General features: G+C 40.4%; 1 protein-coding gene across 4 annotated transcripts in view; it reads left to right on the top strand.

Annotated features, from left to right (window-relative positions):
- LOC138325488 (caspase activity and apoptosis inhibitor 1-like) overlaps positions 1-27,173 on the top strand; it is a 230,883-nt gene that overhangs the window by 77,249 nt on the left and 126,461 nt on the right. For 2 of the 4 annotated variants that reach the window (XM_069271179.1, XM_069271180.1), the window contains one exon: positions 17,023-17,142. The exons of the other annotated variants lie outside the window; for them this stretch is intronic. The gene's annotated coding sequence lies outside the window, so the exon portion shown is untranslated. The remainder of the gene's footprint in view (positions 1-17,022; positions 17,143-27,173) is intronic. 4 annotated transcript variants of the gene reach the window in all.

Here is a 27,173-nt window from a genome sequence, read left to right as displayed (position 1 = left end):
TACATGAAAGAAATAGAACATGATTTTGAAATAAAATAGTTTAGGTAGAAAAGAATATTTCAATGCATAGGGTTTATCAAATTAGTTTCAAAAGGATAAATGAAAGGAGTTTTGTGTATGTTGTTTCCTTTAGTTTACACTACCTGTAAGTCATGTGTTTTGAATGTAACACGGCAAACGCACTCAGTAATCCCTCGTTAATTACATCTTACCGATAATTCTATAACGAGATTAAACACAAATTATCTACAAAGACTTTATTTTGATATGTTAAATTGTTTCATCATTTCAATAAATTAGAAACATACAAAAATAAACAATATATTCCGCTTTACAGGAAGTATTTAATTTGTTCGTTTTCATAAATTAAGCTTAAATTTCTAAGAATCTAATAACAGAATTGAAACATTTAAAAATGAAAAGTTTCTGTTAATACTAAGTACTGCTTTGAAGAAGTAAACATTCTCTTTTATTCATAGATCTTCTAATATCCAGGTCATTGGTTTTTGCTTAGATTTTTGCTTCGAAAAAATTAGGTGCTGCAGTGGCTAAGTGATTGAAATGTCCCAACATGTAACCACATATTACTTGGGCAGTTGCCCAATACTGACTGCTGGTTGGTGATTTTTCTCTGGGTACTATGGCTTTCTTCTAAATCTGGTACATCCTGAATGGTTAAATCAATAAAACCAAACCAGATCAAACTTCACTGATAAAAAAAGATTTTTCGGCACTTTCAATCGCCGAAATTATTTATGCACATTACTGTGATGCACAAGCTGCACATGTTTACTGTGATAAAGAAGTTTTAATTGGTAAAAAATACATAAAATATCAAAGATAAACTCAAAGCGATGTAAAAAATATAACTTTTAAAAAGAAACCTGCATGTTGTAGTCGTATATCGTAAATCTGCGTACAATTATTTGAAGGTATAAAACAGATTTCTACAACAGGTGGTGTGTTCTTTACGTAGATCTGACGTAAGCCGACTTAAATTTATAGAAAAATAATAACTTTACATGTATGTACAAATAGTTTTGTTGGAGTTTCAATTTAAAACAAATCAATAGTATTTGTGTTGTGCTTTGAGCTGAGCTATAAAGCCTTACAACAGATGTCCCTACATATACCCTATACACAAGGGCCGGATTGTAACCGCACAAACTCAAATGTTCTAGATAACTTTAAAAGGATATCAAAGAAGGTCAAGATATAGTAGAAATTGGCTTAAATATTAGAGAAACTACAAAACAAATAATATTTAAAACACAGCTTGTACCAAGGTTTCATATTTTGTCCCAATAGACAAGTTATTTTTGTCTGTAATATCACATCAACTGGTCCCTATAGACAGGTAGTTTGTGTTTGTAATATCACATCAACTGGTCCCTATAGACAGGTTGTTTGTGTCTCTATAATACCACATCAACTGGCCCCTAAAGACAGGTAGTTTGTGTTTGTAATATCACATCAACTGGTCCCTATAGACAGGTTGTTTGTGTTTGTAATATCACATCAACTGGTCCTTATAGACAGGTTGTTTGTGTCTCTGTAATATCACATCAACTGGTCCCTATAGACAGGTTGTTTGTGTTTGTAATATCACATCAACTGGTCCCTATAGACAGGTTGTTTGTGTCTTTGTAATATCACATCAACTGGTCCCTATAGACGGGTTGTTTGTGTTTGTAATATCACATCAACTGGTCCCTATAGACAGGTTGTTTGTGTTTGTAATATCACATCAACTGGTCCCTATAGACAGGTTGTTTGTGTCTTTGTAATATCACATCAACTGGTCCCTATAGACAGGTTGTTTGTGTTTGTAATATCACATCAACTGGTCCCTATAGACAGGTTGTTTGTGTTTGTAATATCACATCAACTGGTCCCTATAGACAGGTTGTTTGTGTTTGTAATATCACATCAACTGGTCCCTATAGACAGGTTGTTTGTGTCTCTGTAATATCACATCAACTGGTCCATATAGACAGGTTGTTTGTGTCTGTAATATCACATCAACTGGTCCCTATAGACAGGTTGTTTGTGTCTTTGTAATATCACATCAACTGGTCCCTATAGACAGGTTGTTTGTGTCTCTGTAATATCACATCAACTGGTCCCTATAGAGAGGTTGTTTGTGTCTCTGTAATATCACATCAACTGGTCCCTATAGACAGGTTTTTTGTATCTCTTTGATATCACATCAACTGGTTCCTATAAACAGGTTCTGTCTTCATATTGTATTCTCATCTGGAAGAATAAACTATTTTGTAATGATGATAAATTGCCACTATTACAAAGTCTTCTCTGCAGTAAGACATATACAATCTAATCATGTCTTTGAAGACAACAGACATAAAACTGATTTAATTACAATATTTGGGCTTCATTAGGTTCATATTTGTTATATGTGACTGTTTATAAAAATTTCGTTTGAACACTTTGGTAATGAATCATACACAATGGTTCTAAACGATACAAAAACAATCCGTACATACGCAATATCTTCCATGATAAGGGGAATTAGAGGAATTTACTTATTTAATGAAATATACATGGATAGAATAACAAATGCCTGATAGATCACCAATTAAATATAAACTGTTGTATTATATAGGCTTATCAGTATCCTCCCAGTCTCCCTGACACAAAAAAATGTTATCAGTGCTTTATAAACAGCCTGTGCGGATCCCCAACACAAATTGATATCTACATGTTTTGAAAGATATTGAACATATGGGAACCGACAATGGATTGTGTCCAAAATTTAACATGATTTTTTTCTCTCTCTGTGGTCTGAATGGTATTGATTGTAGTTTGAGGTGTTCTGGCTGTATCTGGACTTGTGTGTGACCAGCCTGGCCTGGTGTACAGTGCTACGGCTGCTGGCTAGCTACTGCCATCTGAGCTGGCTGGAGAGATAGTTATTAAATTTATGTTGGTCAATATTCAAATTGATCCCAGGCAGTTCAAACCGCACATCAAACGAAAATATATGGTATCACTGTTACCTAGCAACCGACTGTTAAATTTATAATTTGCCTGTGGCATATTACTCCGACTCAAGCAGGGGAAGTAAATTATTGGCAGAACAAACTTGTGAATCATCCATTTTTTTACCTTCTGGTCAAGAGAGCTCAAACCTTTTGGCTAATCCATGGGGGCAGTTTGCTCAGCAGTTAGAGTCAGTACTTCATTGCACTTCAAGATTTCCCATATAATTCTTAAGTATTTATGAAAAACATGAAATATTTATTTATTTTTCAAATGGCTGTTACAACAAGGGGAAAATATGACAGGAAAAAGACATAAAATTAAATTTGCTTTTGACCTGATGGCTAGCCATATTGTAGTCGAAGACAGTAATTAGGTTTGCGTACTGTCTATCTCGGTGAGCATACATACAGCAAAAACACATCAATTTAAAAAACAACTATTAACAAAATAAAAACATATTGTGGTACAGTCTCTGGAAAATCTTCTTTGCCATTTCCTCCGCCATTACAGTTAATTACCAGGCAAGACTTAATATCTGTGGTCTTGAACCCTTAGCTCCGTTTTGAACGCTGCGTTTTGAACGTGGCTGTTGAATTTTGTACATTAGGTGTGGTGATTGTAGGGCCTAATTGGTTTAATTGGCTGAGGAATTTTACCTGCTTTAATCAATAAACCTCTCCAATCAATAAGATTTCTGCTACAGAGGTTTTGTTCTGGAAATGAAGTCCGTTTAATATACCTCTCGGTTCTTATCCACATAATTGGGATATTGAATTTGTCTTACACATGTGACTTTGAATGAAATGAAAAACAGAAAAAAAAAGATTTCTCATGCTTTTGCTAGAACATAAATCAAAAGGTATTATTAGTTCGGTCTAGTGATTAGTGACTCTAAGTCTCTTTGATTGATGGCTAGTTAGGGTTTGGAATAGCCACTGGTCATCTTCTAGTAAAGCTTTTCTTTGCCTGTAGTCAGCTGACTGTAGATCTTTCTCCCCTCGCTTCCCCCCTCCCTTCTCATCTCGGCCTTACATTGAAGGTATGACAGGGATTAGGAAGAGTTTGACAGGCAGAATAAGAGTCAAAAACAAAACGGCTCAACCCACAGGATATCAATATTTTATTGATGAATGGAGAGATCAAAATAAAATCCCAGGAATATTAGTTTGAGATTTCATACTTTGACTTAACATTTTCCAGCGGTCACCCTAAGGACAGAGAAAACATGGACCTGTCTGCTGTATGTCTGATGATGGCATGGAAGGCATCAATTAAATTTGCCAGTTTACTTAAATTTATTTTTGCTGACACAAACCAATGAAGCTATAGGAAGCCAGTTTTTATGAAGCACATTATTTGTAAGGAATGTCGTACAAATAAATTCTCCTAAACAGGAGGATAATTTACATGAAAATTTATTATCATATTGTAAAGGAAGTGGAAGAGCCAGAAAAATGATAGAAAAACACATCAAGCTGACAGGAGGTTGTTTTCTAGTGTAAATACTAAATAGAGTATTTATGTTACTGCCAGAATAATAAGTTACGAAAATTCTAAATTAAAATTTATTTCTACGTATAAGTAATAAAATAGATGAGCTGACATGACACAATGACAGTTGAAATTTTAGCGATATAGTGTTTAATAGACTGGAACGTTTCAAAAAGTAATTAATTGGTGTTTTGTTTTGGTATAATATTATTCAGATTTAATTGGTGTTTCACGTAAATTACTCACTCTAATTAAGACTATATATAGCAGTACATTTTACTATAGTGGTAAATTGACCAAGAAGATTGACCAATTATATAACCGTAGGCTGAAAAACCCACTGGACATTTATGTGTGTAATAATGCTAAAATTCCATTGTTAATGTTTAACACAGCATATATCATTTAATTTCAGGTCATCTTTACAATTTAAAATAATTAATCATTTATGGCACATTTTAGAATTGCATGATATATTCTCCAAGTGAAAAATGAAATCTTGACAAAATTATGCTTTTTCTTTTAATACTGGAGAATATTGTAAAACAGATTTGAAATTGATTTAATAGTTGTAAGTGAGGTAGTTAAGTCTGACTTACAAGATGATTAATAGAGATCAGAGTCAGAGCTGCCCTCTGGTGGTAATGAGCTGTAAATTTCTTAGTCAAGGGAGGTAATCCAAATATTGGTAGTGTTATAATCTGCAGTAGTAAGGACTTGGCAGTCAGCCCCAATCCTCATCTACACCCAATATACCTGGCGGCCCAATACCTCGTAGTATTATAAAGAATGGTCGACTGGTTTTGAAAGTAAATGCTTGCTGACCTTTGCTGACCTCTGCTAGTCCAAATTGTCTCTCTTCACATTTGTTTTAAATAAAATATTGGCGGTTGTCTGGCGATGGTGCTGAGCATTCCTGGGCTACGTCCATTGTCAGCTTGAATTGTGGTGCTATGCTCATGGGCTATAAAGAAATGTAGTGGATGGGAAATGCTTGGTGTCAACGTTGTCTGCTTGGATAATTTTAGGGTAGGGGGTCTGTGGATTTTTAGTGTTCAAAGTTGGCACATACCACATGTGTTGTGCATTATGACAGGCTGGAAGAAGAGACAGACAAAAGTTTGGTGAACGGGAGAATCGGCCCTCACCTATTTTTCATTGCTCTGTTTGTAGATAATGGCTGAGTAAGATTATACACTTGGACTGCGAGGTAGAATCTTAAAACATTGACAAAAACAACAACACATAATTAACCTATTAACTGTATCCTTTTCCCATGGAACAACAGAATCCACTTCAATACTATACACAAGACAATCCATATACAGAAACATATTTTCTGAAATGAACAAATTAGTCATTGCAGAGACACTGTTCAAACTCATTGTTGATACTTGACAACAAGCCTGACCACATTTCTCAAGAAAACTGGATACCACCCCCTCTGGAATAGGACCACACCCCTCACACATTCAGGACCACACCCCTCACACATACCGGACAACAACCCTCACACATACAGGACCACAACCCTCACACATACAGGGCCTTACCCCTCACACATACAGGACCACAACCCTCACACATACAGGACCACACCGCTCATGCATACAGGACGACAACCCTCACACATACAGGACCACACCCTTCAGAGATACAGGACCACACCCTTCAGAGATACAGGGCCACACCCCACACACTCAAAGGACTGCACCCCTCACACATACAGGACCACACCCCTCACACATACAGGACCACACCCCTCACACATACAGGATGACAACACTCACACATACAGGACCACACCCTTCAGAGATACATGGCCACACCCCACACACTTAAAGGACTGCACCCCTCACACATACAGAGCCACACCCCTCACACATACAGAATCACACCACTCACACATACAGGACCACACACCTCACAACCCTCTTCACACATACAGGACCTCACCCCACATACATACAGGACCACACCTCTCAAATATACATCACAACTCCCTTCACACATACAGGACCTCACCCCTTACACATACAGGGCCACACCCCTCACACATACAGGACTACAACCCTCACACTTACAGGGCCACACCCCTGACACATACAGGGCCACATCCCTCAAACATACAGACATACATGACCACACCCCTCACACATACAGGGTCACACCCTTCACACATACAGGCCCACACCCCACTCACACAGACATGACAACTCCCTTCACACATACAGGACCAAAGGACTCATACATACAGGACCACACCGCTCACACATACTGCACCCCACCTCTTCTACATACAGGACCACATCTCTCACACATACTGGACCACACGCCCACACATACAGGACCACAGTCCCTCACACACCCCCTCACACATACAGGACCGTAGCCCTTACACTTACAGTACCACAACCCTCACACAAACAGGACCACACACCCCTCACAAATACATCACCACAACCCACACACATTCAGGACCATACCCCACATACATACAGGACCACACCCCACATACATACAGGACCACACCCCCTCACACATACTGGACCATATCCTTCACACATACAGGACCACACCTCTCACACATATATACAGGACGACTCACCCACACATACAGGACCACACCCTTCACACATACAGGAACACACCTCTCACACATACATACAGGACCACACACCCACATATACAGAACCATATCCCTCACACATACAGGACCACACCCTTCACACATACAGAACCACACCTCTCACACATACATACAGGACCACACACCAACACACACATACAGGACCATATCCCTCACACATACAGGACCACACTTCTCACACATACATACAGGACCACACACCCACACATACAGGACCACACCCTTCACACATACAGGACCACACATCTCACACATACATACAGGACGACTCGCCCACAGAACATACACAAAACCACACCCACATACAAACACACCTACAGGACAACACCCTCACACATACAGAACCACATCCCTAACACATACAAGACACCCTCACACATACACAGAACAGACACATCCCTAACACATACAGGACAACACCCTCACACATACAGAACCACATCCCTAACACAAACAGGACAACACCCTATCATCATCATCATCACCACATCCCTCACACATACAGAACCACACCCTAACACATACAGAACCACATCCCTAACACATACAGAACACATCCCTCACACATACAGAACCACATCCCTCACACATACAGAACCACACACCCTCACACATACAAAACCACATCCCTCACACATACAAAACCACACCCTAACACATACAGGACAACACCCTCACTATACAAAACCACACCCTCACACATACAGGACAACACCCTCACACATACAAAACACACCCTCACACATACAGGACACACCCTATACAAAACCACACCCTAACACATACAAAACCACACCCTCACACATACAGGACAACACCCTAACACATACAAAACCACACCCTAACACATACAGGACAACACCCTCACACATACAAAACCACACCCTCACACATACAAAACCACACCCTCACACATACAAAAACCACACCCTCACACATACAAAACCACACACCCTCACACATACAGACAACACCCTCACACATACAAACCACTCACACATACAGGACAACACCCTCACACATACAAAACCACACCCTCACACATACACAACACACATACACCCTCACACATACAAACCACACATTACAAACAACCCACCCTACACATACAAAACCACACCCTCACACATACAGGACCACATCCCTAACACATACAAAACCACACCCTCACACATACAGGACAACACCCTCACACATACAAAACCACACCCCTCAACACATACAGGAACCACACACCCCTCACACATACAAAACCACACCCTAACACATACAGGACACACCCTCACACATACAAAACCACAACCCTCACACACATACAGGACCACACCCCTACACATACAAAACCACACCCTACACAACACACACACACCCTCACACATACAGGACCACACCCTCACACATACAAAACCACACCCTAACACATACAGGACCACATCCCTACACATACAAAACCACACCCTCACACATACAGGACCAACCCTCACACACACACATACAGGACCACACCCTAACACATACAGGACCACACCCTAACACATACAGGACCACACCCTCAACACATACAAAACCACACCCACACATACACCACACCCTACACATACAAAACCACACCCTCACACATACAGGACCACACCCTCACACATACAAAACCACACCCTCACACATACAGGACCACACCCTCACACATACAAAACCACACCCTCACACATACAAAACCACACCCTAACACATACAGGAAACCACACCCTAACACATACAGGACCATACCCCTCACACATACAAAACCACACCCTAACACATACAACAACACACCCTCACACATACAGGACCACACCCTCACACATACAGGACCACACCCTCACACATACAGGAACCACACCCTCACACATACAAAACCACACCCACACATACAAAACCACACCTCACCACACAGGACCACACCCTCAACATACAAACCACACCCTCACACATACAGGACCACACCCCTCACACATACAAAACCACACACCTCACACATACAGGACCACACCCTCACACATACAAAACCACACCCTACACATACAGGACAACACCCTCACACATACAAACCACACCCTCACACATACAGGACCACACCCTCACACATACAGGACCACACCCTACACATACAAACATACACATACAACACACCCCTCACACATACAAAACCACACCCTCACACATACAGGACCACACCTACACATACAAAACACATACACAGGACACAACACCTCAACACATACAAAACCACACCCTCACACATACAGGACAACACCCTCACACATACAAAACCACACCCTAACACATACAGGACACACCCTCCCTACACAACACACACAAAACCACACCCTCACACATACAGGACACACCCCTCACACATACAGACCACACCCTAACACATACAAAACCACACCCTCACACATACAGAACACCCCTACACACAACCCTCACACATACAGGACCACACCCCTCACACATACAGGACCACACCCTCACACATACAAACCACACCCTCACACATACAGGAACCACACCCTCACACATACAGGACCACATCCCTACACACATACAAAACCACACCCTCACACATACAGGACAACACCCTCACACATACAAACAACCCACACATACACACCTCACACATACAGGAAAACCACATCCCCTCACACATACAGGACCACACCCTACACATACAGGACCACACCCTCACACATACAAAACCACACCCTAACACATACAGGACCACACCCTCACACATACAGAACCACACCCTAAACACATACACATAAGGACAACACCCCTACACACATACAAAACCACACCCTCACACATACAAAACCACACCCTCACACATACAGGACACACACAACAACACACCCTCACACATACAGACCACACCCTCACACATACAAAACCACACCCTCACACATACAACACACCCTCACACATACAAAACCACACCCTCACACATACAGGACCACATCCCTACAATACAGGACCACACCCTCACACATACAAAACACACCTCACACATACAAAACCACACCCAACACATACAGACCACATCCCTACACATACAAAACACACCCTAACACATACAGGACCACACCCTACACATACACACACCCTCACACATACAGGACACCACCCTCACACATACAAAACCACACCCTCACACATACAGACCACCACACCCTCACACATACAAAACCACACCCTCACACATACAAAACCACACACACCTACACACATCACACATACAAAACACACCCTCACACATACAACACACCCTCACACATACAAAACCACACCCTCACACATACAAAACCACACCCTCACACATACAAAACCACACCCCTCACACAACAACATACAGGACAACACCCTCACACATACAAAACCACACCCTCACACAATACAGGACCACACCCTCACACATAAAGGACCACACCCTCACACATACAAAACACACACCTACACATACAGGACCACACCCTCACACATACAAAACCACCCCTCACACATACAGGACCACACCCTCACACATACAAAACCACACCCTCACACATACAGGACCACACCCTCACACATACAAAACCACACCCTCACACATACAGGACCACACCCTCACACATACAAAACCACACCCTAACACATACAAAACCACACCCTCAACATACACACACACACCCTCACACATACAGACCACACCCACTACACACATACAAACCACACCCTCACACATACAACCACCACCCCACACACATACAAAACCACACCCTCACACATACAGGACCACACCCTCAACACATACAAAACCACACCCTCACACATACAACCACACCCTCACACATACAAACCACACCCTAACACATACAAAACCACACCCTCACACATACAGGACCACACCCTAACACATACAAAACCACACCCTCAACACATACAGGACCACACCCTCACACATACAAAACCACACCCTCACACATACAAACCAACACCCTCACACATACAAAACACACCCTCACACATACAGGAACCACACCCTCACACATACAAAACCACACCTACACATACAAAACCACACCCTCACACATACAGAACCCACACCCTACACATACAGGACCACATCCCTCACACATACAAAACACACACCCTCACACATACAGGAACCACACCCTCACACATACAAACACACCCTCACACATACAAAACCACACCCTAACACATACAGGACAACACCCTCACACATACAGACCACACCCCTCACACATACAAAACCACACCCTAACACATACAGGAAACCACACCCTCACACATACAGGACAACACACCCTCACACATACAGGACCACACCCTCACACATACAGAAAACCACACCCTCCACATAGACAACACCCTACAGGACCACACCCTCACACATACAAAACACACACCCTCACACATACAGACCACACACCATACAGGACCACACCCTCACACATACAGGACCACACCCTCACACATACAGGACACACCCTCACACATACAAAACACACCCCTACACATACAGGACCACACCCTAACACATACAAAACACACCCTACACACATACAAACCACACCCTCACACATACAGGACAACACCCCTAACACATACAAACCACACCCTCACACATACAGGAAACCCAACCCCACACATACATGGACCACACCCTCACACATACAAAACCACACCCCAACACATACAAAACCACACCCTCACACATACAGGACCATCCCTAACACATACAAAACCACACCCTACACACATACAGGACCACATCCCTAAACACATACAGGACCACACCCTCACACATACAAACAACACCCTAACACATACAAAACCACACCCTCACACATACAAAACCACACCCTCACACATACAGGACCACACCCTCACACATACAAAACCACACCCTAACACATACAGGACAACACCCTCACACATACAAAACCACACCCTCACACATACAGGACAACACCCTCACACATACAAAACCACACCCTCACACATACAAAACCACACCCTCACACATACAAAACCACACCCTCACACATACAAAACCACACCCTCACACATACAAAACCACACCCTCACACATACAAAACCACACCCTCACACATACAAAACCACACCCTCACACATACACCACATCCCTCACACATACAAAACCACACCCTCACACATACAGGACCACACCCCTCACACATACAAAACCACACCCTCACACATACAGGACCACACCCTCACACATACAAAACCACACCCTCACACATACAAAACCACACCCTCACACATACAAAACCACACCCTAACACATACAGGACAACATCCTATGGACATTTTAGTGCTGCCCAGTTACAATGAATGTCCTGAGTGAGAGTGACATTGAGAGATTAAGTTAAGCTAAAATCAGAATCTTTTGATTAAGCAAATACTTATCAATTAATACCGCTATTAATTGAAGTTTAAATACAACAGGAAGATATGCATGTTATTCATCGCTATAGGTAATATCTTCTAATTTTATATGTAAATAGCTATTTATTAGTATTTTCAGTAATACATATGATTTGTGTTAATCCTAAAAATGATTTAATATTATTTTATAGATCTAGTCCAGTGCAAATATGCTTTAAAAGATGTAATATGGTTCTAAATTGTATATAATTTATACATGGATGTGAATGTGGTGCAGTGGTAGAAGGTGCAGCTATGTTTGGCAAGGCGATTGGGTGCCGTAGATCGTGAGTTCGAGGCCCGGATAGGGCACGAGTCAATAAATTGTCATGCTTTGTTAAATTGTGTTTCTTTGATATTTAAATTGTATATATACATTTTGTTAAACATGCATGCAATTATGTGGAGAGGATATATATAGGCTATGCCTGCTGCCTGATCCACAATTAAATCTTTTGATTTAATGAAAATATTTTGAAATGAGGACTACACCCCTCACACATACAGAACCACACCCTCACACCTATAGGACCACACCCTCACACATACTGTACCACACCCCACGTACATATGAGACCATGCTCCTCACACATACAGAACCACAACCATCACACCTATAGGACCACACCCTCACACATACTGTACCACACCCCACGTACATATGAGACCATGCTCCTCACACATACAGAACCACAACCATCACACCTATAGGACCACACCCTCACACATACTGTACCACACCCCACGTACATATGAGACCATGCTCCTCACACATACAGAACCACACCTTCACACCTATAGGACCACACCCTCACACATACTGTACCACACCCCACGTACATATGAGACCATGCTCCTCACACATACAGAACCACACCCTCACACCTATAGGACCACACCCTCACACATACTGTACCACACCCCACGTACATATGAGACCATGCTCCTCACACATACAGAACCACAACCATCACACCTTGAGTGTGCCTGTTGGCCCCAGACACATGGCTGAGTTGTCCCCATCAATTGACTAATGTCTACTTGGTCAAATCGTTACCCTGATTAGAAACTGTATAGAAATATTCAAATTGACTCGGGACAAAATTGGTTTTGATTTCGGAAGTCTTGTTTCTACATGTCGGCTAATGACATTGGGGCTTAGAAGTTAGGATTGAATGTTTATTGTATCTCCAGTTATTTCTCTACTTCAAATAATGTCAAATGTGTCGAGTGGTGCGGGTATAATGTGCAACTCGTTATGATGGGATATGCAATATTGTCTTATGATGATATGAGTTTGAGGGTTATATAACATGCATAAAGGATAACTTCTGTCATACACTTACGCTATGTGGACTTTGTGTTGCCACTGTATGGGGTACCTCTCCATATTGTGATGAGTCGGTGAGTGTCTCATGGAATTGGCTTCAATTTACATCAAAGACTTCATTCAATTGTAAATTCATTTATTAAATGAGTTTGTTTTTGCTTTTGCAGTTTCTATGTACAGTCAATCCTTTCTATAAAGACTTTCCAAGGGACAAGGCGAAAATGGTATCTATAGTCATGAGTTCTTTATGCAAATTGTCAAATTGTGATATAAGTCATTTAGTCATTTGAGACTCAAAGGAAGTGGTCTTAATAAGCAGGTGGTCATTATACAGAGGTGGTCACTAATGCAGGTTTTACTGTATTTGAATTTCTGCTGCTTCTTATCTTATTTGTTTTTCATCAGCCTTAAAACTTTCAACAACAGTATGTTTGTGTGAGATTTGTGAGGTACTTAAACTTTAGAGATTTCAAATTAAACTTACTTTCAGAGTCCAACAAAAATACTTTTAATTAAATATGAAACTGTCTTCAACTTAATAAGCACCTGCGGCGCTTAATAAATTGAAGCAAATAAGGGGGTGCTTAATAGAAACAAACTTGGACTAATCAATCTTCCATGAAAGTATTCAACAAAGTAAAACATAATTCAATTTGAAAAAGAAATAAAAAAAACCCCAAAAAATACAATTCTTATATTTTCAATCTGTATTTAATTCCAAGTAAGTGAAATTGAAGCCCAAAATATGGGCGGGGCGCTTGTAGGAATAGAGGTACTTATTGGGTTGAATACGGTATTCAAGTTACATAAGGTCTAGTTAATAAGGTTCAACTATTTAATGTCTTGTTTCTTAAATGGCATAAAAGAGGTTCCTAGAGAGGTCAATTTTTCTTTATTCATTATTAAGGATATGATGGATTGTTGAAAAATCTATATATAAAAGCGCTGAATAAAATTTGAAATGTTTCAAGAACAGCAGTCGACGGAATCGGTGAGGTGTAAAATCAGGAATGCTGCAAGCTGTTTTACAAGTCTGGGTCATTGACTTCCAACATCTGGTGCCTAAAGCTTCAGACATCAACAAATATTTAATCAAAGTGTTTAAACCAGAGGTAAACAGCTGATTTGATGCTTATATCTTCAATAGTAAATATACTGGAAAGTTAAAATTCAAAGCTGCTTAGTTATACACAGAAATGACAGGGTGCCTTGACCTTTCAAAGGTCTTACCGGTATATTGATGGTACACTGCATTCTACAGGTAAAAAAGATAGTTTGCATAAAATTATTTACAGAAAGTTTCTTAAGGATTAAATAAGTATGACACAATTTTTGTTTTAGGTTAATCCATCTGCTAAGTCTTTCATGTCAACATTTAGACAAAATTATTTTTTGGACAAAAACAAAAATGTTTTCGTAGTAAAATTAATACTATGGAAACTACAATTAGAAAAAAAAAATGAATATGATCACAATAGTAATCTTTGTTTTAAAGAACAATACTTCATCATATTCAGTAATTATATTGTATCAAATCTTGTATTTTTCCTAAATCTGAGAAACACATAGGTCTGTACTGACTATATATGTCTCTTTGGGCTAGAGACACTTTCCAATAATGCTCTTAACTGGCATGCAATGGATCTAACAAGCCCCACCAATCAATAAGATAAGAATCTTACAAATGTTGCCAGTGAGGCAGCCGCCAGCTACTACAAACTTAGGAAACTCTCTTATAACCACTTTAACTGACCACAGGGTGACAACCGTAGATTGTGTAATACTTCATTTCCTTGAAGCTTGTACCTTGTGCTATTTCCGTAGACGGGGTGACCTACATTATAGCAGTAATCTGGGATCTATTTGGTATTTGGACTTAATCAGTTTAATCAATCATTTTGTTCTGATCATATTTATTTAAAACTCCTTATCTCATCCCAATTTTTTTTCTGAAGTCAATTTACTTTTTCAATTTCACAGTAGAGGTCCAGTCATAATCCTGTTCCTTATAGAGAAGAAATGACAGCCAGCAAGATACGGAGACCATTTTAATTGATTCTGACTTTCCACAAAATCCAGTCTCTCTCGGATTGTAAATTAAGGAAATATTTTCCTTGGCCATATAAGAGACATGCATTTGATAAGGACTGAAATAGTATTGTTATCACTTGCATCATCAATGGAAAGACGAGCAATTATATTGATAGCTTTATATCTATTGACAAGGCCCTGAGTCGCTACACAAACCAGCATAGGACGCTTACAGTACACTCACTCAAAGCAGTGTCATTTCAATTTGATATTCCAGATAGTGAATTTCAATTTCTGAAGTCTTGGCAGTTAGTGAGTCGATGTGGGTAGAAATTCTGGCCGTCTGTCTGGGTCTCAGTTGTTTAAACTCTTCCATGTTCCATGGCAGTGATTCTGGCAGATAAATTGTGACCATTCTCTTCCCAGAAATGTTCTCATAAACTTGCGACTAAATTGCTAAAATTGTAGGATCTTTAATTTCTAAGAAAATTGGATATTTGATCTCAATCTGTCTTTATGGATTTGGGACTGTTAAGTATGCATTGGTATGGCGCAGGAAGTCCATCTCGGCCGAGGCACGCTGTATAAAAGTGAAATAAGCCACTATGATAACATCAAATGAATACAAATCACTACTATCGTGCTTTGATTTCTTTTCATATAAAATTTGAAATTGCAATGTTGTGGTGGATGTTAGGATTTCAGCCATAAAATGCATAAAGGCAGTTATTACTGCGTATTGCTAAATTACAGCTGGTGTTTGAAGCTTTCAAGAAAATTTATTTAAAGTGGAAATCGCAGTTGAAATTTGCCAGAGGTAGTTTTAACAGGAGAAATTACAGGGAAAGTGGCAGTTGTATTGTAACACAAACAACATTATAGCACCAATTTGAATTCTGATCTCTTATCGCAGAAACAACTACCCGCCCCGTTACTATACGCTGCAACATTGATTCATATGCTACTCAAAATTGAACTTTACGATTTATGTATTTTTTCTACACTTTTTTGTTTGAGACAGATCAATTCTACCGTAAGGACAGGAAGTAACAGAAACCGAAAACCATTTACAGACTCTGACAACTGTAGTATATGTGTCTACATACCCTGAAGTGCCGGAACCTTTCGTCATAAACAACGGGTTTGAAAAATAAATGTGACCAAAAAAAATCATGTCAAAAACAAAGGAAATGACTGCAATTTATGTAAATAATTATGATTTATAATCCGTCTTTTTAAATCCCTGTTCAAAAGGTTGAGGTTACGAAGCACTTGAGAGCAGTTAAATGTGATTTCCCCGTGGAAATAAACCATAGTACATAAGCTTACAGACACCCGAAAAGGACAGAAAAAAATACATTAACAGGTATTATATTGCCATTTCTTGAACTGATCTTGTCAAAATGTTCAATTTTACTTATTAAGAAGACATTTCACACTGCACATATAAGGCGGTTGCGATGTAAAGTACAGCACGATTGGATTATAGACTCCGAGGCATGTTGCCCATATTTCATACAGAACGTGTTAATGGGTGTATCATCCCTCTCACGGACAGTGGTGAGATTTGGTGAGATAGGACGACCACCTACCCATGGTCTCAATGTTGTTATACGGCACCAAATTTAATGGAAACAAGACCAATTGTAATAAAATATAGAACAAATCGAATCGCTGTCATTGCCGATGTCTGCATCACAAAATGTGTGTACTTTAATGCGAAGATGGCTCTGCAACTCTTCACCTTTGAGCATTGATTTTTTTTTTAATCTTTTCAACTACTTTTGTAGATAAGTTTCAGATTTGTTTCGATTATTCAAAAATTTATGTCATAGATCTCATGAGACTTGACCTTTTTTCAAATATAGAACAGGCATTCTTTTGCCAATAAAAGTTACCGCGGTCTGATTTAGCCACTTTGATTTCAAATTCTACAGAAATATATTATGAGTTATTTCACAATAGAGGAAAATTTTGCTGCATTGGTCATATGCTCTAAAATATTTGTGAGAAATGTATATCATATTGCAACGCCTAGTATTCCAATGGTCACAAAATGCAGCAATCACTCATTATAATGAATATTAAGTATATTTGTTTCATTAAAGATAAACAACAGGCTGTTTTCTGTCTTAGAGATTTGAAGTAAAAGTTTGAATTAAAAAGTTGGAAGTAAAAGTTTGAAGTAAAACGTTGGAAGTAAAAACTTGTAGTTAAAGTTTAAAATAACATAATATCACATAGTTATCACAAGATTCCTCTGATGCCTCTTTGTAACTCATTTACCCCTGAAGACATGTTTGATCTCTTCTGATTCAATGGGTGGAACAGTTCATTATGATTTTTCAGGGGTGAGTGAGTTACGGTTCTTCAACAAATATCAAGACTGCTGAAAGAAAATTGTACAATTCCCAAAAGATGTGTCTTTTAGCCTGGAAATTGTATGAGTATACCTTGTTCAGTTATAATGCACCCACAAGAGATCCCTTGGGGCACATTGCTTTTGACTTTAGAGAACTTTGGATACCTATCTTTGACTTCACACAGTGACTAAAACAATTATGTCTGATGTAAGCTGTTCTTTTCCAAAGTCCAAGCAAACTTGAGTACTACAGAAAAATTCCCAGAGGTCTTCAGGCAGGTGACCACATTATGTCTTAAAACATGGGAAATAAAAATGTACCTTACATAGTGTGCTACCTCTGTGAAACGCCGCCACATAAATCGGCAATTGGTTTTGAAGCAATGATTCAATTTCTAATCAATAAATCATGCTTAAACATATGCTCCTTTTCTAACGATAATGTCTTTCAGCTTAATTTTTTCAAATCAGAAGGTCAGATTCTTGTAAAGTTCGCAAGTACTTGTATCAATCAAATTAGCTTCAGTATAAGGAGCTGTAGATCTCGATAGCCGGCAATTCTTAAAATTCTCAGTCCTAAGTGACATTAATGAACCAAATTCAAAGTATAAAGGTCAAACGTTGACAGGTTCTTTTGTTAACATTCCTCATAACAAAAAAATACTTTGATTTAAAGTAGAAACATTTTGTCACAACAAAAGTCTAAAACTACTTTATTGCATTTATTTTCAAACCATATAAAAAACAGGAACATATAGTAACAACTATGTTAAAAATTACAGTATCAACCATTTGGAAATTTCAGTTTTATAATTCTAAAAGTTACATTTTGCAGAAAATTTGTTTTCATTTTACTACCATAAGATAGTACAATGGTTCTACCGACATGGACTGTGGCACATCATTGGTCGGGACGCTATGCTTTATGACAGATGGTTTTTGGGAAGACTCTTTCAAGGCCAGATATAAATCATAAAGAAACATTCCTGAAAGCTTAAAATAAACTTTTCCCTACTGTCCATCGACATATCGATGGAAAACAACACTACTCCACTCTCAATCGACTAGACATCAGCTTCTACTCAGGTTAAATTTAATTCAATCTAATCTATCAAACAGCATTCATAGAGAATCTGATACTTCAATACTAACGGAGGTCCGCATTTCTTTGAAATATTACTCTCTTTCATACCAGACAAATGCATTGATTGAAGTAGATTTTGACGCAAACATGATTTATATCCAAAAAATATTTTGTACAATGATCTAATCATTTATGAAAATTGAATTTTGAGTATGTAGTTTTTTCTTGTTTATTGGGTACCTAGTATTGATGATGGCCATTAAAGGGGGTATATAGGTCACAGTGACTTTTGTATGGCAGTATAAAGGTCAGGATGACCTCTGTAGGGAAGTATATAGGTCAGGGTGACCTTTATAGGGAGGTATATAAGTGAAGGTGACCTCTGTAGGGAGGTATATAGGTAAGAGTGACCTCTGTAGGGAGGTATATAGGTCAGGGTGACCTTTATAGGGAGGTATATAGGTGAAGATGACCTCTGTTAGGAGGTGTATAGGTCAGGGTGACCTTTATAGGGAGGCATATAGGTCAGGGTGACCTTTATAGGGAGGTACATAGGTGAAGATGACCTCTGTTAGGAGGTGTATAGGTCAGTGTGACCTCTGTAGGGAGGTATATAGGTCAGGGTGACCTCTGTAAGGAGATATATAGGTTAGGGTGACCTCTGTAGGGAGATATATAGTTCGGAATGACCTCAGTAGCGTGATTTATAGGTCAGGATGACCAGACCTTTGTAGGGAGGAAAGTTCTGGATGTTTTTGATGTTGAAGGGTAACTTAAAGGTAAGGATAACCAATGAATGCCATATGTTACAGATATCTCTATGAATTTGTATTAGGTCTGGTTGGAATGAAAGGTTTTCGTTAGGAGAGTTTTATTTGTATTTCCTAATGTTCTATTTGTTAGTTTCATTTTTCTCTCGTTATGTGAATAAAGCATCATTTCTGATGTCTTTCTGTAAATAGCCATTGTCATTGCGGGATTATGTTTAGTTGCAGTTGTTGGTTCTTGAAATAGGCCATGTAAATTAGTGGCGCTCCTGGTAAGATAGAATGCCCACTTAACCATGGAGATAACTTAATGTTCAGTTTAGGTCATAAAGGTCATCGGCACAATATTCCGCCCCGAGACCCAGATCGGCTGGACCAGCGGACTCCATGGCAGGAAATAAAATTACTTCTTTGGAATGTTTTGTGAAACTGACAGGGGATCAGTGAAAACTACAATGACAATGCCAGCCATTATTTTGCATTAGTCCAGATAAATGGTTTTGGATGGAAATATTGGCTCTGGTATTCAAATTTGTGAATGTATGATCTTGTATCAGGCTGGAATCACTAACATCACTGCCTCTCTTTAGTAGGTATAATTAACTGTTCATGTAAAAACCAAGATCCTATTATGATATACTGGTTTTAAAGATTTTACATTGACATCTTAAAAGCAGGTCAAATAAATTGTAAAGCAATTTGTAGTATTGCTATAAAATCAGAACCTTATAGAAGATCTGGAAATTGTAAGCAATTTTATTACAAGACAAGACTGATCAGGAGAGGCCATTGTTGGTCCTAGTCTCCAGTATAGACCAGGAGTGGTCCTAGTCCCCAGTATAGACCAAGAGGAGTCCTAGTCTCCAGTATGGACCAAGGGTGGTCCTAGTCTCCAGTTTAGACCAAGAGTAGTCCTAATCTCCAGTATAGACCAGGAGTGGTCCTAGTCCCCAGTATAGAACAGGAGTGGTCCTAGTCTCCAGTATGGACCAAGAGTGGTCCTAGTCTCCAGTATAGGCCAAGAGTAGTCCTAGTCTCCAGTATGGACCAAGAGTAGTCCTAGTCTCAAGTATGGACCAAGAGTAGTCCTAGTCTCCAGTATAGACCAAGAGTGGTCCTAGTCTCCAGTATGGACCAAGAGTGGTCCTAGTCTCCAGTATGGACCAAGGGTGGTCTTAGTCTCCAGTAGAGACCAAGGGTGGTCCTAGTCTCCAGCAGAGACCAAGGGTGGTCCTAGTCTCCAGTATAGACCAAGGGTGGTCATAGTCTCCAGTATGGACCAAGAGCGGTCCTAGTCTCCAGTATAGACCAAGGGTGGTCCTAGTCCCCAGTATAGACCAAGAGTGGTCCTAGTCTCCAGTATGGACCAAGAGCGGTCCTAGTCTCCAGTAGGGACCAAGGGTGGTCCTAATCCCCAGTAGAGACCAAGGGTGGTCCTAGTCTCCAGTATAGACCAAGAGTAGTCCTAGTCTCCAATATGGACCAAGAGTGGTCCTAGACTCCAGTAGAGACCAAGGGTGGTCCTAGTCTCTAGTATAGACCAAGAGTGGTCCTAGTCGCCAGTATAGACCAAGGGTGGTCCTAGTCTCCAGTATAGACCAAGAGTAGTCCTAGTCTCCAGTATGGACCAAGAGTGGTCCTAGACTCCAGTAGAGACCAAGGGTGGTCCTAGTCTCCAGTAGAGACCAAGGGTGGTCCTAGTCTCCAGTAGAGACCAAGGGTGGTCCTAGTCTCCAGTATGGACCAAGAGTGGTCCTAGTCTCCAGTACAGACAAAGAGTGGTCATAGACTCCAGTATAGACTAAGAGTGGTCCTAGTCCCCAGTACAAAACAGGAATGGTCCTAGTTCCCAGTTAAGGCAAGGAGTGGTCCTTGTCCCCACAGTAGACTGGGATTTGTGCTAGTCTCCAGTATACACCAGGAGTGGTCCTAGTCCCCAGTATAAACCGGGAGTGGTGCTAGTCTCCAGTATAGACCAGGAGTGGTCCTAGTCCCCATCATAGACCGGGAGTGGTGCTAGTCTCTAGTATAGACCAGGATAGTCCTAATCCCCAGTATAGATTGGCATTGGTCTTAGTCCCCAGCATAGATCAGGAGTGGTCCTAGTCCCCAGTGTAGACCAGGAATGGTCCTAGTCCACAGCATAGACCAGGAGTGGTCCTAGTCCCAAGTGTAGACCAGGAGTAGTCCTATTCCCCAGTATAGTCCACGGGTGGTCCTAGTCCCAAGTGTAGACAGGGAGTGATCCTAGTCCCCAGTATAGACTAGGGGTGGTCCTAGTCCCAAGTGTAGACAGGGAGTGGTCCTAGTCCCCAGTATAGACCAGGAGTGGTTCTAGTCCCCAGTATTGACAAATAGTGGTGCTAGTCTCCAGTATAGACCAGGAGTGGTCCTAGTCCCCAGTATAGACCAGGAGTGGTCCTAGTCCCCAGTATTGACAAATAGTGGTGCTAGTCTCCAGTATAGACCAGGAGTGGTCCTAGTCCGCAGTATAGACCAGGAGTAGTCCTAGTCCCCAGTGTAGACCAGGGGTGGTCCTAGTCCCCAATATAGACAAGGAGTAGTCCTAGTCCCCAGTTGAGGTATATGAAGGCAGGGATTAAGCCAATGGTTTTATTAGCTCACCTGACCTGTCATGGCGCAGCGTCCGTTGTCAACCCATCCGTCAACATTTCATTTAAATCGCTACTAGTCATAGAGTTCTGCATAGATTATAACCAGATTTGGTCACAAATATCCTTGGGGGAAGGGGAACAGAACTTTTATAGATTTGGCTCTGACCCCCCTAGGGGTAGGAGGGGCCGGGTCCAATAGGAGAAATAGAGGTAAATCCTATAAAGCACTACTTGTCCTAGAGTTCTTCATGGATTGTGACCAAATTTGGCAACAAACATCCTTGGGAGAAGGGGAATAGAACTTGTATAGATTTTGACTCTGACCCACCGGGGGCAGGATAGGCGGAGCCCAATAGGAGAAATAGAAATCCAATAAATCACTACTTGTCCTAGAGTTCTGCATGGATTGTGACCAAATTTGGCAACAAACATTCTTGTTAGAAGGGGAACAGAACTTGTATAAATTTTGGCTCTGACCCTCTGGGGGCAGGAGGAGCAGGGCCCAATAGGGGAAATAGAGGTAAATCCTATCAATCGCAAATTGTCCTACAGTTCTGCATGGATTGTAACCAAATTTTATCACAAACATCCTTTGGGGAAGGGGAACAGAACTTGTATAAATTTTGGCTCTGACCCCCAGGGGCAGAGCCCAATAGGGGAAATAGAGGTGAATGCTATAAATTGCCACTTGTCCTAGAGTTCTGCATGGATTGTGATCAAATTTGGCCACAAATATCCTTTGGAAAAGGGGAACAGAACTTGTATAAATTTTGGCTCTTATCCCCAGGGGCAGGAGGGGCGGGGCCCAATAGGGGAAATAGAGGTAAATCCTATAAATCACTACTTATCCTAGAATTCTATATGGATTGTAACCAAATTTGGACACAAACATTCTTGGGAGAAGGGGAAAAGAACATTTATTAATTTTGGATCTGACAGCCTGGGAGCAGGAGGCGCAGGGCCCAATAGGGGAATTAGAGGTAATTTCTATAAATAACTACTTATCCTAGAATTCTATATGGATTGTAACCAAATTTGGCCACAAACATCCTTGGGGGAAGATGAACAGAACATTTATTAATTTTGGATCTGACAGCCTGGGAGCAGGAGGCGCAGGGCCCAATAGGGGAATTAGAGGTAATTTCTATAAATAACTACCTACCTAGAATTCTATATGGATTGTAACCAAATTTGGCCACAAACATCCTTGGGGGAAGATGAACAGAACATGTATAAATTTTGGCTCTGACCTCCTGGGGGCAGAAGGGGTGGGGCCCAATAGGGGAATAAGAGGTAAATATTCGAATTCCTTCAGAAAAGAAACAATGAACCTGTATTCAGAACATTACTTGGCATTACAAACCAGGTGAGCAATACAGGCCCTCTTGGCCTCTTGTTGAGTTCGGATTGTTCAGTGCCTTATGTAGAAAAGATGCCATCATTATCGGGATAGTCATGGTTAGACAAATCAGATTAAAATTTAATCAAAATATTGTAAAGATAAAAATATGTAATGGCAAAAATGTGTGGTCAAGTGATAACCTGATCATTATAATTAGCCCCTTACCTATGACAAAAGTTGCCATGTACTTGTTTAAGATATGTTATTTTCTCTGAGTACTCTGGTTTTCTGCCTCGCAGATTAATAGTTTGTCATTATATGACCCTGGCTGTGAAAAAGACATTTAAATAGTCAAGCTAAAGCAATTTATTAAGGTTAAAATATTTTGTTATGTAAGTAAGAATTTTTTGGAAAAAAACCCCCAACAACAACAACAACAACAAAACCTGTTAGTTTCTGTACTAACAAAGATATATAATATCATTTGAGTAGATATTGAATGGACTGGCTGACTTGAGGGTGAACTTTGAAATCAAAAGAGTGTAATTAAGTAATGTTTGGCCAACTTGTCTTAATAAGGCCTAATGACTTTGTTAAACTGTAAACTAGCTTTGTTTGAAATCCTAATATGTTTAATATTACAAAGACCACATATCTTTTATATCTACCATGATTCAATATAGGACCTTACATAAAACAAAGGAGGATTTGAATAACTGGAAGACATTTTGTGAAGTCTTTTGTTTAGATTTGACTAATGAGTTTGTTATAGCCCTTTATAGTAGTAAGACATTGAGAAATATATCCTAATGTTTTTGTAGTGTTGAAAATCAAAGTGATTTATTGGTGCGTGGCTTGACGGCAGTTCTGGGAATATTCAATTGTCTTGTGACATATTTGGATTGTTGATATAATTTTCAGAACCAAGAAGATAATATTGACATTAATTTTGATGTTAGCTTTGATGAATTGCTTGAAAGTTTGCATAGTGTAGGATATCCCTTTAAACTTCAGTCAATTCATTGATTTCCAAACGATGAAAATTTGACTTGCAAATCCATACAATTATTTTATTGCTTCAAATTTATTTACATTTTTCTGCCGCAGTAAACACAAAGAAAAGCCATTCAAACAATGCTGTGTCCATTTTAAATCCCCATTTGAGTTGCTGTAATATGTTTGGACCTAGTCTCGGGGTCCCCCAGGCATGGTGCTGATGGACGATTTTTTATTCTGTACTAATTTCAGATTTCTCATTACCAATCCTTGAGTAAACAATGTGACTATGCTAGTGCATTGTTACTGAGAATGTCATCATCCGATCAGAAATGTTAGATTCTCCTCTGAGGATTTCTTCACCGCAATACGCCCGTCAATAAACGCCATTTGTAAAAGCTTTTAAACAGTCTGATGTTGTTATTTTTGCCTATTAAACTTCACAAGTTCCAAGTTTTACAATGGAACTGTGATGTTAATTCTTTTTAATCCCAGCATGAGATGAAGTTTAGCAAGCAGCCTCCCCAGGGTCAGGTCTGGCTACACTCATCTAATCAGCCTTGTAATTCTATATTTGTGTAAATTGAAAGTGAAAGAGAGGAGACTGCCAATGCATGGGGAAAGGGTGACAGAATATGTGATTTGAAAGGGAGAGGGTCAATTATATCTAGGGGGAGGGGTTAGTGATCTCTAGGGAGAGGGGTTAGTGATCTCTAGAGGGAGGGGTTAGTGATCTCTAAGGAGAGGGGTAAGTGATCTCTAGGGAGAGGACTAAGTGATTTTTAGAGAGTGGTTAATGATCTCTAGGGGGAGGGGATAGTGGTCTCTAGGGAGAGGAGGATAGTGGTCTCAAGGGAAAAGGGTTAGTGATCTCTAGGGGGAGGGATAAGTGATCTCTAGGGAGAGGGGTTAGTGATCTCTAGGGGAAGGTTTAGTGATCTCTAGGGAGAAGGGTTAATGATCTCTAGGGGGAGGGGAGTAGGGGTTAGTGATCTTTAGGGGGAGGGGCTAGTGATTTTAAGGGGAAGGGCTAGTGATTTTAAGGGGAAGGGGTTAATGATCTCTCGGTGATAGGATCAATGATCTCTAGGGGAAGGAGTCGGTGATCTCTAGGGGACGGGATCCGTGATATCTCTGGGGAGAGATTAGTGATCTTAAGAAGAAGGGGTTAGTGATCTCTAGAAAGAAGGGTTAATGATCTGGAGGGAGGGGGGTAAGTGATCATGAGGGAGAGGGGTTAGTGATCTCTAGGTGGAGGGGTAAGTTATCTCAAGTGGGAGGGATCATTGATTACTGGTGAAAGGGGGTTTGGTGATCTTAAGGGGGGTTGGATTAGTGATCTCTTGGAGAAATGGTCAGTGATCTCCAGAGGGAATGGTCATTGATTTCTAGGGGGACTGGTCAGTGATATCAAGGGGGAATGGTCAGTGATCTTGTCAGTGATCTCAAGGGGAATGGTCAGTGATATCTACAAAGAGTGGTCAGTGATATCTAGGGGGAATGGTCAGTGATCTCAAGGGGAATGGTCAGTGATCTCTCAGTGATATCTACAAAGAGTGGTCAGTGATATCTAGGGGGAATGGTCATTGATCTCAAGGGGAATGGTCAGTGATCTCAAATGGGAGTGGTCAGTGATTTCTATGGGGGAGTAGCCAGTGATCTATTGAGGGAGTGGTCAATGATCTCTATGGGGGAGTAGCCAGTGATCTATTGAGGAAGTATCCAGTGATATCAAATAGGAGTGGTCAATGATCTCTAATGGGAGTGGTCAGTGTGATCTCTAGGGGGACTGGTCAGTGATCTCTAGAAGGGGTGGTCAGTTATCTCTAGGGGGAGTGGTCAGTGATCTCATGGAGGAGTGGTCAATGATCCCTAGGGGGACTTGTCAGTGATTTCTAGGGGGACTGGTCTGTGATCTCTAGGGGAACTGGTCAGTGATCTCTAAGGGTACTGGTCAGTGATCTGTAGGGGGAGTGGTCAATGATCTCTAGGGGAACTGGTCAGTG

The sequence above is a fragment of the Argopecten irradians genome, chromosome 6, assembly GCF_041381155.1.
Source record: "Argopecten irradians isolate NY chromosome 6, Ai_NY, whole genome shotgun sequence".
Lineage (NCBI taxonomy): Eukaryota > Metazoa > Mollusca > Bivalvia > Pectinida > Pectinidae > Argopecten > Argopecten irradians.
This window is presented reverse-complemented; position numbering and strand designations above follow the sequence as displayed.